At 34.5% G+C, this 15,464-nt stretch overlaps 1 protein-coding gene across 3 annotated transcripts in view; it reads right to left on the bottom strand.

Annotated features, from left to right (window-relative positions):
• Positions 1-14,207, bottom strand: part of LOC656076 (uncharacterized protein) — a 37,276-nt gene extending 23,069 nt beyond the window's left edge. For all 3 annotated transcript variants that reach the window (XM_962627.4, XM_015985087.2, XM_015985088.2), the window contains exon 1: positions 14,058-14,207. The gene's annotated coding sequence lies outside the window, so the exon portion shown is untranslated. The remainder of the gene's footprint in view (positions 1-14,057) is intronic.
• Between the last annotated feature and the right edge of the window lie 1,257 nt (positions 14,208-15,464).

Raw genomic sequence — 15,464 nt, 5'->3', positions numbered from 1 at the left:
TTATTCTATTGGTGAATTTTGTATTCTATCGGTTAAAAAATTTAACAAACACTCAATGTACTTAGACCAAAAAACGATGTATTATACACGTACTTGTATAATAAACTACTGTTTCAAAATTTTAGTTTTTTCTTTATTTTACTTGTAAATCCCATATCATTTTTGTCAAAAGTATTTTTTTCAATAATTACAAATTCTCATTTAAAAATCTCAGGTAGTTTGCAGGTTATCGACATAATTACGTTAAATTGTTTATATTTGAACATATTAAATACTGAATATTGAATGAGTATTTACATAAATAATTCTATAAATGCAAAAATAAAAGAAGAAAATAGTATAAAGCATCTATTTTAGATCATTTAGACACTTGTGCTTTTAAAGTTGACCTTTAATTTACCATAACACAATACTTCAGTTTCACGGAAAACCCGGCGCCTCCACCATTTTTGCCAAAACGCAAACTTCGAAATTTTCCATCTTATGTTTAAATGTAGTTACACAAGTTTTAAAAAATTGTATTGATAGAAGTTACATTTTATTTTCACATCGTTTATTGATGTTTCAGCATTTTTGTCAAAAGTATTTTTTTCGGAAATTACAAATTCTCATTTCAAAAGCTCAGGTAATTGGCAGGTTATTGACATAATTACGTAAAATTGTTTATATTTGAACATATTAATTATTGAATATTGAATAAGTATTTACATAAATAATTCTATAAATGCAAAATACAAGAAGAAAATAGTATAAAGCATAACTTTAGATCATTTAGACACTTTTGTGCTTTTAAAGTTGACCTTTAATTTACCATTTCACAATACTTCAGTTTCACGAAAAACACGGCGCCTCCACCATTTTTGCCAAAAACGCCAACTTTGAAATTTTCCATCTTATGTTTAAATGTAGTTACACAAGTTTTAAAAAATTGTATTGATAGAAGTTACATTTTATTTTCATGTAGTTTATTAATGTTTCAGTATTTTTGTCAAAAGTATTTTTTTCGGAAATTACAAATTCTCATTTAAAAAGCTCAGGTAATTGGCAGGTTATTGACATAATTACGTTAAATTGTTTATATTTGAACATATTAAATACTGAATATTGAATGAGTATTTACATAAATAATTCTATAAATGCAAAATAAAAGAAGAAAATAGTATAAAGCATATATTTTAAATCATCTAGACACTTGTGCTTTCAAAGTTGATCTTTAATTTATCATTTCACAATACTTAAGTTTGACGAAAAACCCGGCGCATCCACCATTTTTGCCAAAACGCAAACTTCGAAATTTTCCATCTTATGTTTAAATGTAGTTACACAAGTTTCAAAAAATTGTATTGATAGAAGTTACATTTTATTTTCATATCGTTTATTAATGTTTCAGCATTTTTGTCAAAAGTATTTTTTCGGAAATTACAAATTCTCAAGTATTTAAATAAATAATTCAATAAATGCAAAATAAAACAAAAAATAGTATAAAGCATCTGTTTTAGATCATTTAGACACATGTCCTTTTAAAGTTTAGCTTTAATCTACTATTTCACAGTACTTCACTTTCACGAAAAACCCGGCACCTCCACCATAATTCGACAAACCTAGCCAACAAGTGCCTGGATTTATCAATTATGCTCAGATATTTACTTTTTATTTTTCTATAGCACTTAAATTTATCTTTTACAGATGTTTTTCATCTTTTTTTGTGTAAACAGGCTTTTTACAATTAGCCTTTCTTCATTTTTGAACGAAATCCCAAATGACCATTTTATGGAATAAGTTTAAAAAAAAACGAAATTCTACATTTAACCCTCTTAGGGGTGGGATTTCCAAAAGTCTTAAAGCACCAATTTTTGAGTTTTTCACCTTTAACCACATTTAACCCCCTTAGGAACTAATTTTCAAAAAAATCTTTTCTTGGTGAAACTCTACACCCTCTAAGGAACGTATCTTCCAAATTTCATGTTTCTAGGTTCAGTGGTTTAGACTGTGCGTCGCCTGTTAGTCAATGAGTCACGGAGACAATTTCCGATTTGGTTTATTTTTTGTGAAATTTGATTTGAAAAGGGCGAAAGCAGAGTCGGAGAATTTCCTTTTGGTGACGTCTGGCCAAAGTATGTGCCCATCTTGGGTCTTCGGCTCACGTCGATGCCGACCCGATGAAAACTTAGTAATGAAGATTTATGCCCCAAGTTCCTTTGTGAGCGTTCAATTACGTCAAACGTCGTGTTTAATTAATCATTCGCGTACGTTCAACAATGGACGTTTTGCATATGATTTAGAAGGGAGATGGATGGATATCACGGGAGGGAGCTGGCGCTCGAGAAACTCGTCTTCAGGTCGACAAACATAACGAAAATTGAAATTTCTCGTCTGATTAGACTTGATCAAAGTTCTCCAATAACATTTGTACGAAAAATCGTACATTTGGTCAAAGTTCCCGCTTTACGAATTCCTTACGTGGAAGAAAAGTTTCCACCCATTGCAATTTTTCCCGGTATTTCCCACACCATCTGTCCACTTTAATAGCGGTCATTTAAGGGTTTTTCCGCCGGTGCTCTCAATTTGAAAATGTTTGCCCGACATTTGTTATCCACTTTGCGTCCATATCTCACCCCCGACGAATCAATTTCTTCATGAAAACTAAATCAAATTTTAATAATATTTTATGCGAATTGGATCTAGCCAAGTGTAATAAAAATTTTAGAGCAAATTTAAGATTGCATTTTTTGTTATTTTATTTCGCGCAAATCGATACTGCATTCAGGTGGAAGCAAACAAAACTGAGTAAACAGACGTGTCATTATCGCTTTTTGCTCGTTAGTTCGATGACGAAAAATAATTACAGCTTCGTTATAGAGGATATAGACAAATAAATAATTTGTTACGCGGCTAATTGACTGACGTGCATGCTGATTCGCAAAAATAAACGTAGTGCTCCTAGGAGAACTCTAATTTCCATAAATTAATCGAACGAAAACAGAGCAGCGAAATAAAAACTACAATTTCTTTGAAGTTCTTAGAGCTACACTTTGTGTATCGCAGAACTGTAACAGTAGCATTTTAGGAAGATACTTTGTAATAAATGTTTCAGCTTTTTACTAGTCACTGCTGCCATAAAGCATCGAACGAAATGTATACTCAGACAATTTTATTCGCAAAATTTCAACATGTAAAGTATGTCTCGCATTGTTCTGCAAAAATATTTGGGTGAGTTTGGCTGGACTTAAATAAATAAATAAAGTAAGTAAGTAAGTGAAATAGCAAATGCCGGTTTATTATCATAAATCAGGTTTTATTGTCTGTTTCTTGCAAATTTGATTTTATGTATAGTGTGTGTGTACACAGGAACGGCGTCAGTATTGTTTTAAATCAACATTAAATTTATTAATAGGCTTCGAAAACTGGGTGATTTACGTGTTGAAGGTTCAACTGTAAATCAAACAAAAATTTTAATTATGATACTGTTTCATCCGAGGGAATATCGACGTAATTAGCAAATAACTTGGAGCCATATGTGGCGGATTAACATGGCGCCAATCCAGCAGATAAGCTGAGTCTTCTCAAAACTGTTAAAACCGTGTCGGTTAATCCATGCATCATCATCAATCATAATAAAGCTAAAGATATTAAGTGAGTGAAGCAAAATGAAGATACGGCGTGATTTATAACGTTTGTAGCATCAATATTTAATTAGGAATAAAAATCCGGGCCCTTTCTCGGGCTGATTGGTTCTTTATTGTGGCAAAATAACGCCCTTCCATACAATAATTAGGCAAATTTTTCGTTTAAAAATGATCGGCGTTCCAAATTGAGTCGGTGGAGTACCTGCGCACTTCCTCGGGAGCACTCTTTGATCCTTGGTATTAATTTCAACTTTCCTCGAGCCGCGTTTGTTCATGAGCGGATGTTCATTTGAATTAGGTGGTTGAGAGGATTCACCCCTATGGTGTACAAATAGGCACAGGCTTGTACGCGCACGTTTAATGGAAGTACATAACATTTTCCATGCATTTATATCAGCCTTATTATTTATGTAGAGAGCCCAAATTAAAAAGGCAGGCTCGTTAAGCCCCGAAAATCTTGATACGATTAACGAGAATTTTATGTAATTGGCGAGATTAGAAAGTTGTGTCCACAAAAGTAACAAGAATCTTGTATAACTTTATAAGTGTAAACTTCTTAAATAAACTCGGTTTGTTTGGAATTCCCTTGCGAAAGAATATTTTTAAGTCGGTATTAAGCGGACTTTTTGTTTACTTTCTTCAAATTTCAATCAATACCCTTTAGCTTCAAGGAATAGCGCAGTTTATGGATGCTCTATTTTTTTGATGAAAGCCAAACTTCGATAATTTATGTGGCAAAGTTGGGAAAAGTTGCACAAACCGACCAAAGAACATATTTATTTAAGTGTGGCGATATAGGAAGGCTGAAATAGGCTCGATTGCGTGCAGGAAATACCAATCAATATCCTGGGCTTTGACTAACATATTTATAGAATTCGGTTAAAACACTGTCCACACAAAAGCAAACGTAAAAATTGACCCGAATTTTAAGAATCTTCCACCCAAAATCGTGAGCTCTTTCATTTAACAAGTATCTGAAAAAATCCAAGCAAATAACTATTATTAAACTTGAAATAGTTGATAATGCAAAAGTGGCTCTAAGTTTTTGTTCCGGTTTTTCTCCTGTGTAAGACAGTTCTGACAGCTGTTTAGCATTTCTCAGTACGAAACATCAGATTATTTTTAACAAATTCAATGCAATTTTAAGCCTTGTTGAGACTAATTCAAAAAATAAAATGTTGTATTCAACTCGTTTTCGTGTAAATCGGTTCATTTATAAGACGTTCTATTGAGGCACGAATGGTTTTGGAGCACGACGAAGAAGTGCCACAATTAACTGTTATAAAACGAGTGCAATATACTATTTTTTCTACTTTCTATTTTTGTTGTTTGTTTTATTTAGTTACCAAAATCTGTTTCTTCTTAATTTTGTTAATTATTAACAATTTGTGAAACCAAAGTAGAAAAATAACTATAAGATTTCAATTTGGAAGCTGGTCAGTGTGCTCCTATTTATCGAAGTTTGTTAAACGTTGATATTGTCAGCACAGCCTGTAAAAATGTGATTCCAGGTCGCGTTTCATCTCGCGTTGTTAATAAGGTAATCAGCTAATGAGAAATATGTGCGCCTCAAAAATAACCGTCGTGCCAATTCATAAAATAACTCGCAAACTTCCACAATAAAACTTCATGAAGTCCTTAAAGAGACAACTCATCTGTAAGAATAATTACGTAATTATTTCTCCTCTGTCCCCGTTTTTGCTAAACGAACTGTTTTAAATTACTTGTTTCGTTTAGGTGTGTTTGAAAAAATATTCAAGCCAGTAATTTACCTTAATTGCGCTTCTTGGCAAAAATGAAACTTTCGGAAGCCCGCTGATAAAACAATTAGAAAATGTGTACGCAACAAAAAGTGTTTATTAGACGTAGTTTTTAGATGATTAAACGACCAATTAAAAGCTGCTGCAATAAAAGGCGCAGCTTACAAGCAATTACTCTTGATCGCAATTTATCGCCTTGCACTTTACTTTTTACAATTAAAACACTCACGTCGGAAAATAAACGAGTGGAAGTAAAGTAGTTGACGTTTGATATTTCCCAGCCTCACACATCTCGAATTGTTTTCTCGTGTCTGTATTTTCGGAGAGAGAGAAAAATATTGCGGTGGGATTTATTCGTACGACACTATCATTAAATCTTTATTGTAATAAACAATGGATTTTCACAAGACCTATGACCGACATAATTCATTGACCATTAATGGAATCCTCACAACATAAATAACCGCCAGTTCACGGTTATCGACCTTAACAGATCGGTTAATTTCAGTTTTGGCTTCCTATCATTTATCTTGTTAGAGGGGTGTGTTTTTACAATAACTCTTTTCGAGAAAAATCGACTTCTAAGAGTTAATAGCCACGTTTCCATGCCGTCGCACATGACTGATTCAATTCCAACAGGAGTTACTAGCCGGATATTAACCATTAAGACACTCATGAGAGGAAAGAGGACTTCCTACAAGAGGTGACACATTCTGGAGATAGAGGCCGACGATATTAAGCAACAAATAGGGCACTTCTTTCACCGAAACGCAATCTCGAATAAGACGGTCAACTTTATTTCACATAACAAGCGTAATAAAGCAACCATTGAGCGCTGAAATACGCACTGGCGTTTTTACAAAATGGGCCACCGGAGTCAATGACCACTATGTCAATCATAAACCACTTTGAACGTGTAATTGTTAATAAATAAGCATAAGTAACAAAAATAAATTATTTTATCTTACACGTGCAGTTAAGGTACATTATACCATTGTTTTCAGTGAGAGACATCAAATTTCTCTCACAAGGGAGACTGCCAGTTCTACTCACAAGTGAGTAAATATGAGCAACTGATACATAGAACTATGCTAATGTTATAGGCGGATATTTACTTGAAATTTTTTGGAATTTTACGTCGTATATCACACGTGATCGAAATGCTCGTGAGAAGTGCCCCACTCGTGAGCAAGCGCACTTGCGGGTCAAAATTCTCACTCGCAAATAATGATGCATTTCTATCGCTTATAATATAATATACTATTATCTTACAGGTGCAGTTTTTAAAGTACATTTATACCATTGTTTTCGGTGAGAGAAATCAAATTTCTCTCACAAGTGAGATAAAGCTGTCAGTTCTACTCACAAGTGAGTAAATATGGGCAACTGATACATAAAACTATGCTAATTTTATAGGCGGATATTTACTTGAATTTCTTTGGAATTTTACGTCGTATATTACACGTGATCGAAAAGCCATTATAAAGCTCGTGAGAAGTGCCCCACTCGTGAGCAAGCGCACTCGCGGGTCAAAATTCTCACTCGCAAATAATGATGCATTTCTATCACATATCATCTAATATACTATTATCTTACAGGTGCAGTTTTTAAGGTACATTTATACCATCGTTTTTGATGAGAGAAATCAAATTTCTCTCACAAGTGAGATAAAGCTGACAGTTCTACTCACAAGTGAGTAAATCTAGGGAAAATTGGGGAAAAATGACACTGTTTATTTCATAACACAGGTTACTACGAAAACTGATACATAGAACTATGCTAATGCTACAGGCGGATATTTACTTGAATGTCTTGTATTTTTTTACAATGCACCTGTAAGATAAAACGTCGTATATCACACGTGATCGAAAAGCTCGTGAGAAGTGAGCAAGCGCACTCGTGGGTAAAAATTTTCACTCGCATATAAGGACGCACTTCTATCACTTATATAATATAATATCTATTGCAACTGAAAACTGAAAATTATCCAACTAAAATCCAATTTTATGCTTCACAATATAACATTAAAATTGAATTTTACGGTTAAATTTGACTTTAATGGTTTCATTAATTCATTAAATTTTAGTAACAAAAAGAGTAAGGAACTATTGTTTTCATTACCAACTACCAAAACCAAATGAAACGTACACATGTTCCTCTCTAATAAAAACAAAATACAAAATCAGTATGCTCTTGTTAAAAATATTTTTACTTTGTAAACTTTATAACTTTACGCACCAAAGGCCAAACTAATAATTATTTTCAACCTAGTTTTATTTTGTATGAAACTAATTTGAATAAAACAATGAAAAAGAATAATTTAGAAAGGGTTTTGAGCAAAATATCTGCATATTGTTTCCTGTTACCTCCTCCAGTTAAGTTATGGAAAATAACACAAGTTGAGAAATATTTTTTTATCTTCCTTTTTTATTCCTATCGGCATTCCAAGATCTTCACTCTAATCTCTCCAAGGAAACGAATCACATTCACTAACCAAGGAAACAAATTAAAAAGCTCGCTTTCCTTTTATCAAAGCTTTGAACGTGAATAAAATTCTCTTTAAATTATTATTAAAAATAGACTCGTGTCGTAAGTCGGCGTTTTCACGCAGATTTTAGAAAAACCGTCGGTTTGGGTTAATTGTGCCGAGCCCAAGTTGGCGGATTAAAGCCGTGCTTTTTTGATGTTTAACACGAGTCTATTCCACGTCGGATCCAATTTATCCTGGCAGAATATTAGTTTTTAAGTCAATCCTCAGCGGATTTGTTTTAATGCCGTTTGGGGTGTTTCTAATCGGCAAAAACGGGAACAGGGGTGTGAGAGAGCGATCCCAGACCGTATCAAATTCCCTCTCTTCTAAATAACCCGCTAACAATGTAGGCCGGTATTTCCTATTCATTACAGTAATTAACTGCAGATTTTTCCCCCTTTATCGATCGACTTATGACGTATGCAAATAGGACGTATAAATATTCAGAAACAGGTAGTCGGGTAGCGATCACAAGCAGCAACAATACTGACGAGTGCTACAAGCAGATGGCATGCGAAATCAGACAGGAGCGATGTTCTAGTGTGAGAAGAATGCCAACTCAATAAGTGGAAGTCACTTGACAGAAAGATATTTGTAAGGAGGCCTTTGAAGACGTTATCGCGTTCGAGACACGATTGGCTTCCCGGGCACGGCGACACTAAAACTTTAAATCCAGGAAGGAACTTGTAACATGATTATTTCTTCGAATTATTCCGCACTTGGATAATCGATCTTTGAGCTAGTTAGCAAGCGGCGAATTTTTTACGATTTCCGAAGACACCTGAAGATTTAGGGCAAGTGGACGTCAAACTTGGATCGACCGGCGGATTACAAGCCGTAAGTCGTCACTGGGTGTTCGGGCGATAGCAAGACTGACCTCTCTTATTGAATAAAGTTGCAGCTTCGGAGAAATACTACAACAAACTCGCCCTCAAGTCTACTGGCACTTTGGCGAATAAGTAGGTTTGGTGAAAAGTTGACAAGAAAATTAAACCGGCAGTGATTTGATGAGTTCGGTTGAAACTAACACGCAAGATAATTGACATTGCGGGATGAAACATTTTGACAATTAATGGCCCGTGGTCATTGCCATTCAATCTCTTATTTTATTTTTTCAAACAAAACGAAATATTGGGCAATGTCACAAAATAAAAGATGCGTTGGTTAAATTAGTTAGAATGGCTTGATTATAAATTAGTGATTGGACGTTAGCGGACATTTGTGTGTGTTTAGGGCCGGCCGATTGATTGATTTTGTCTATACACGATGAATTTACAAAACAATTTAAATGTTCAGTTGCAGTTTGATTCCGTTATAAAGCCTGTGTAAAAATGCACCATTTAAACTCCCTTTTGTCGAGCAGAAATTAATTTAAGTCTGGAGTAAATTACGTATCAAAGCCGTATTTACTCCTTGTTTTATTCAAACATAATGGAAAAATTGTTTTTGTTGCAAACAATTCGCTCTGATTCGCTGACAAAGCTTTAATCAAGCAAGGGCATAATATGAAAACCGTTTGATAATTTCCCGGTTCTTAAAATGGAAATGTGGAAACATGTATAAGGGCAGAAACATCAATAGTCCGTTTTATTTGAATTTTTGTTCCCGAGCTTCACGTTTCAGTGACCCAGTGTGAAAATAATCCGTGCGTGTTAAGATAACATTTCTAAAGTAAAAATATTTTCTCCTCCTCTCGTATGACAACCCGCATGTGAAAGAAACGAATTAGTCTCGGCTATTTTTAAAAGTGTTTCAATACGTCGCCAGGCGTGCTTATTTTGACAGGTGATCCTTAATTAAAATTTTCCCCCCGAAGGAGTTCCCATTCGAATCAAAAAGCCGCAATTAATTTTAATTTCAAATACCAACCATAAATCCGTTTTATGCGACGTGATATTATAATTTCCGTTTTGTGTAGATTTTTTGCGGCTATTGAAAATTTGCACGTTTTTTCGGCCGTAAATTTGTAGAGGCAAGTAATAAAAAGCTGAGGCCAGTTTTAAAACAATGTCGTAATTCAAGAGCTTCTAGTTACAATAGCCGAGCTTTGCTAATTTCCCTAATAAAAATTCATTTTGCAACGGCTGCTCTTAATTGGGAAAGAAACGAGATCAGATCCGGGCCGAATTGGCCAACGATCAGATATTGAATCTCATCAAAAGAGAAAACGATGATTTATCGAACATGAGAAATATACGAAAATCCATAAACATCCAGCTTTATTGCCCTGCCTTATTTTAGCAAATTCGGTGAGCTACGACGGCTCTTGTTTTCTCATGGAACTATGCATACGAAAATTTATCGATCTGGCAATGTACTGCCGAATGGCTTCTTACAATTTATTGCAGATTCCTCGCAAAAAATGCACCACCGAGTATCACAAGTTTTATGCAACGTTTTTGGTTCTACGGTCTTTATCACCGATTTTCTCAAAATTCTGGTCATGTGGCAAAATCCAAAATAAGTTTACTAATCATTTTTATTGTAAACTGTGGAAATAATTCTACAATAAACAAAAGAATTGAAGAAAAATATGTCTTTTTGTTGGAAGAGCGACCAGTTTACGCATTTTTAATTTAACTTGCTTTGTTGTCTGTCTGTCTGTTTCATATTTTTGGAGCCAAATTTTAAAGGGTTCCCGTTGTCCCAATGAATTGAAATTTTGCATACTTACGTCATGTACGTCACAATGCAATCCTATGTAGTTAAATACTCCCTTATGGAGTTTTCAAGTTTTAGTATATATATTTTTTTGATGTGTACTTACTGCAACTTATACCAACATTAACGGTATGTTGGTCATTAGAAAATATATTAATACCTAATCATTAATACGTTTCGTTACAAACAAATGTCGCTTTTTTATTTTTAATTCATTTATCTTGGACGATAGAGTATAGACACAGAACAAAGGTTAGGATGTTCTTTTAATGCTAACAGCTGTTTTCTATCACATACCTCTAAATAAGTTTGCACAAATTAAATAATGGTGTTACAATAATACGCCGAAACTAAACAGACGTATAGAATAAGTAAAGACTAAAAAGTAATAAACAAAAAAATAAAAAATGTTTTTTAGAAAAAAGCTTTTATTTAAAAGATGCACTAAAAAGTAAAAAATAATGTTTTACTATCAAAGGAAAATATTTTTGCCTACAAATTAAGATTTTAAAATTTATGAAAGCTTTGGGAACGGTCATAAGTCATAACAATACGGCATTACAGAATTACTTTCTTAAATTAGGTACTGTTCTGAAAGCTTTTATAAATTTTAAAATTCTAATTTATTAGCAAAAATATTCTCCTCTGATAGAAAAACATTATTTTTTACTTTTTAGTGCATCTTTTAAATAAAAGATTTTTTCAAAAATAATTTTTTATTTTTGGTTCAGAACAGTGGTGGAGTTTGTTTTGATTTGTTGAGTTTTGTTCACAGGTGGACATAACGCCCTTCTTGCTTTACGACCCACCGATGGTCTGAATAATATTTGTCGTAAAACGAGTCCCGTTTATTTTTAAACCGCTCATTAGTACTTTATTTGACAATTTCCTGAATACACTGCCAGCTGTGAAGTTTCAAATATAGCAAAGCCGGTAGCAATAATTAAAGGCAACAAACTCAGAGGAGCGAAAGGGTATTCTCCCCGTTACGTCAACGACAGATGCACTCCTAATATAATTTCTCTATCCCTAAATTATGCATCTGACATTTTTCGAATTTCGCGTATAAATCTCAAAAAGAGATTTAGTCGTCGAGCAGGAAAAGTAAGAATTCCTCATACCTTTCACACAATAGGCTCAGCGCGGCTTTATCTCGCGATGAATTGCTCAGTTTTGTAAAAACGCCAAAACAAAGCTCGGCTTTTTCCTCCTCCTCGATTCAATTTGTGTATTGATTGCCGACCTACAATGTCAAACTTTTCCTAATACTACTGATGGCATCTGCTCCAAGTTCAAAACAGATACCTGTCTTTACCCTCCATTTCTCGCGAGTAAACCGAGAATATTGGAATTTCTGCACAATTTGACAAGACATCGCCAAAGAGCTGCATTTCGACGTTATTGCACCGAGAACTGTAATAACAATTTATTGATCTTCGACGCAAGTTTCAATCGGACGAAATTAGACAAGTATCGGGACGATTCAGCACTTTGTAAAACTGTTAGTGGGTCTTAAAACGTCATAAAGCGACCAGTTGTGGCTCTATAAATACTGGCGTAATAAAAATACTTGCTGGAATCGTCTCGTGACGGTGCTGACAGCTCCCGGAGGCTATTTATGTCTTTATTATTGAACAAAGCGGAAGTACATTAAAAATTCATTAGCGGATTCTCTATTTCAACATCTTCCCTCATTTCGTTCAATCCTTTCAGAAAAACTGCATTTATCCACAACCCAACAACCTTCTCTAAATTATAAACAAGCAGCAGTTCCTATTTAAAACTTCCCACATCGCCTTAACTTTGACAAATGAAACGTGAAGTTAAAACACTTTTCAACTATCGTAATGGATATCGATTCAGCTTAATATTTTATCTCCTCAAAGCCCGCGAATAAATACAATCTCCTACAAAAGCATCGATTAAATAAATTGCATTGACAAAACTCTGCCACGTTCCCGACAAAAAATTATGACTTTGGCGCGAAAATTCGCCCTCACCCTTATCTTAATCAGATTAATCTTCCCCAAAACCCCGTTTCATAAAAAAGGGTAAAAGTTTGTCGCGAAAAATTCGTCAATTTTAATCCCTGAATCGATTCAGCTACAAAGAGCACAATAATTAATTCAGTATACAGGCCGGCCCATCATCCACAAACCGGCAAGCGTTTTATTTATTTTTCAAGGAGCAAATCAAATTTTCTTCCCTTAAAGCCGACAAAATGCTCTCACTTCTACACAAAACATCAATATTAATTTATAACCATGACCCACAAAACGAGTTTAGTTAAAAATCGCAAATAATTAAAATCCACAACGTTTGGGCGAACATTTCACCAATTAAGCAGAATGTTCGTTTAACACAATACATAGCTTAGTGTCTATTATTAAATTGGTTTAGATTCGCGCATTCAACAATCACTGCGTGTTTTTTGCGTTCCTCGTTTGGCAAATAATTTCTGTGAGTCAATTAAGCGTTTTATCTTTGAGTGTCAGATTTTCCGTCCGGCGCAAACATCTCCTAAATATGTTGCGACTTTGAAAAATAAGCGTCGATTTTGCGTGACACCATTCATCTCCCAGTCGTCAATAATTTCTGCGTTATGTCACATTTCTTATTTCATCTCTCCAGAGACGAGTTGCTGCTGATCTTTGACACTGCTTTCCAGGCGCGAATTTTTCACTTTTTTCGATTCGGAGAGAGAATAAATCAAAACGTTACTCACATCTTTCTCGCCTCTGCAAAGATTAACAGCGAGGATGAAGTTCTACCATATTAAAAATTAAGACGCTCTTAAGTTGGGAAGCGCTTTTTTATTGCGAGAAACTTTCGGCGAAAATGAAAAAGATGCGATTTATTTCGATAGGGTTGTGCAGTGCCAACAATTTTTCAACTTCCGTTCATTTTTGACGGCCTAATAAGCCGTCATGTAACAGAGAAAATGACTCAAAATTGTCGAGAAAATGTTTCAGCTGTGCTGATTAAGAGCGCATTTGAAGGAAGAAATAGATTTATTTGAAATAACTAGTTTGTTACGTGATATCCTTGACATGTGGAAGATTTCAAAGCCTCGGATCAATAGCAGAATATTAACACATCAAAGATACAAAAATACAAGACCATAAATTCAAGCGTTTACTCTCGGCTGAGACTAAACAAGACGTCGTGTTTAAAATTTATAAATTTGTATGCATATGCAAATGCAAAAAGTCGGCCCGAATCCCCGACTTCATTATCCAAACCAAAATTTGTATGCAACAGGTATCGATGATTAGACTTCGATTTTCAATTTATTGAAAGAAGCTACAACACACACACCGGGACAATTCTTTTGATCAATACGCCAAGCGACAATAACAAATTTGTTCAATGTTTATCAGAAATAAGCCTGACTTTTCATTAAACCACTCGTCAGTTGCTTAATTCCTGGCAATTTATCGCGACAAGTTATTTTTTGGGAGGGTGTAACCCACAACTAACCTCGAACTCCCCTCAGTCCATCCCTGATTCACAAAGCACAACACTTTAAAATTCGCCAGAAAAACCCAAAGCTCAAGTTTCCGGTTTCAGAAAACATATTCGCGCGCTTTCTGCAGGAAAGAGTGACGTGTACACGACGCCGTCCTGCTGTAGACTGCAGCAGGATTTACACGAAAGCTTTGCGTCCCCTCCACAACTCCAGTTTGAGCTTTAATCATGTTGGGATACTTTTGAATCGAGTGGATATTTCGTGTTTCGGCAAAAGAAACTTTTTACATTGAAAAAGAAAGAATTTTTCAAAGAAACATGTTTAAATAATTTCGAGGCTCGAGCTTTGGAAGCTCACTTATCTGTTACCATTTTTGGTCAACTGACCGGGCTCGAGATTCCTGATATTTTTTCCGGAAATGGAAAATGCTTTGCAACAACCAAATGCAGAAAATGTTTACTCTAATAGCATTAAAATGGGTTTTAAAGTGCATTAGCTGTTTGTCTTTTTATTCGAGCTTTTATCTGATTTATAGAACGAAAAACTGTATTGTTGCCTAAACACAACTAAAACTAAACTCATGAAATTTGTTAATTGTTGTTATTGTTTTGGGGCGAAAAATCAGTCATTTCTCTGGCCTTATTGCCTCATAAATTTCCCATTAGCGAATCGATTTTCTTTTTATTAAATGTTTCATTTTCTTTATGACTTTTTAACTAACAAAAGAGTTCGTCTTTGTGTTTTTGCCGGAGTTGAGAGAATTTTTAATAATTTTCCCTTCGTCATTATTATTTAAATCAGGAGTCCCGATTTTCGCTATTAAACAAAAAATTCGGTTGTATTTTCATTTTACACTGAAACCTCGCCCCGTAAGCTCGCGATGTTAATGCAAAGCGAGTTTTTGTCCGTCTTGAAAGAAAAATTTAATAATACTTCCAAGCCCCCACACGATAAAAACAAAGTCGACAAATTTCAATTCGCTGGATTTCTTGCAATTACTTTTCAATTAAGTCAAGGCTGGGGCCGGAAGGTATAATTTCATTCCGATATCTTCGATTTTATCACCGATCTCTGATTTACTTTTCCAATTTTCCACGACGATATTCTCGCATTTCCGGTGGTTCTTAATTTGATCGGAGGTCTTTGAAACAAAATTAATATTACGTTTGAAGTGGCTGGGCGATTACATTTTTACTTGAGCTCGAACTAACTCAGTTTTCGACGAGTTTAGGCGCCTAATTAATTCGACTAATACGATCGGTGAAACCAAAACGAAAAAAACATTTAGCTTAGTCTGGCCTTTGATCTGAATATTTTACTAAGTGACGCAAATGCTATTTTTGGACACTTTAATCTAAATGCAAATTTATTTTTTGATGCGATAGCAAAATAGAATTATTAAATTAAAACTGTACAAA

This window comes from Tribolium castaneum, chromosome 4 (genome assembly GCF_031307605.1).
Source record: "Tribolium castaneum strain GA2 chromosome 4, icTriCast1.1, whole genome shotgun sequence".
Classification (NCBI taxonomy): Eukaryota; Metazoa; Arthropoda; class Insecta; order Coleoptera; family Tenebrionidae; genus Tribolium; species Tribolium castaneum.
This window is presented reverse-complemented; position numbering and strand designations above follow the sequence as displayed.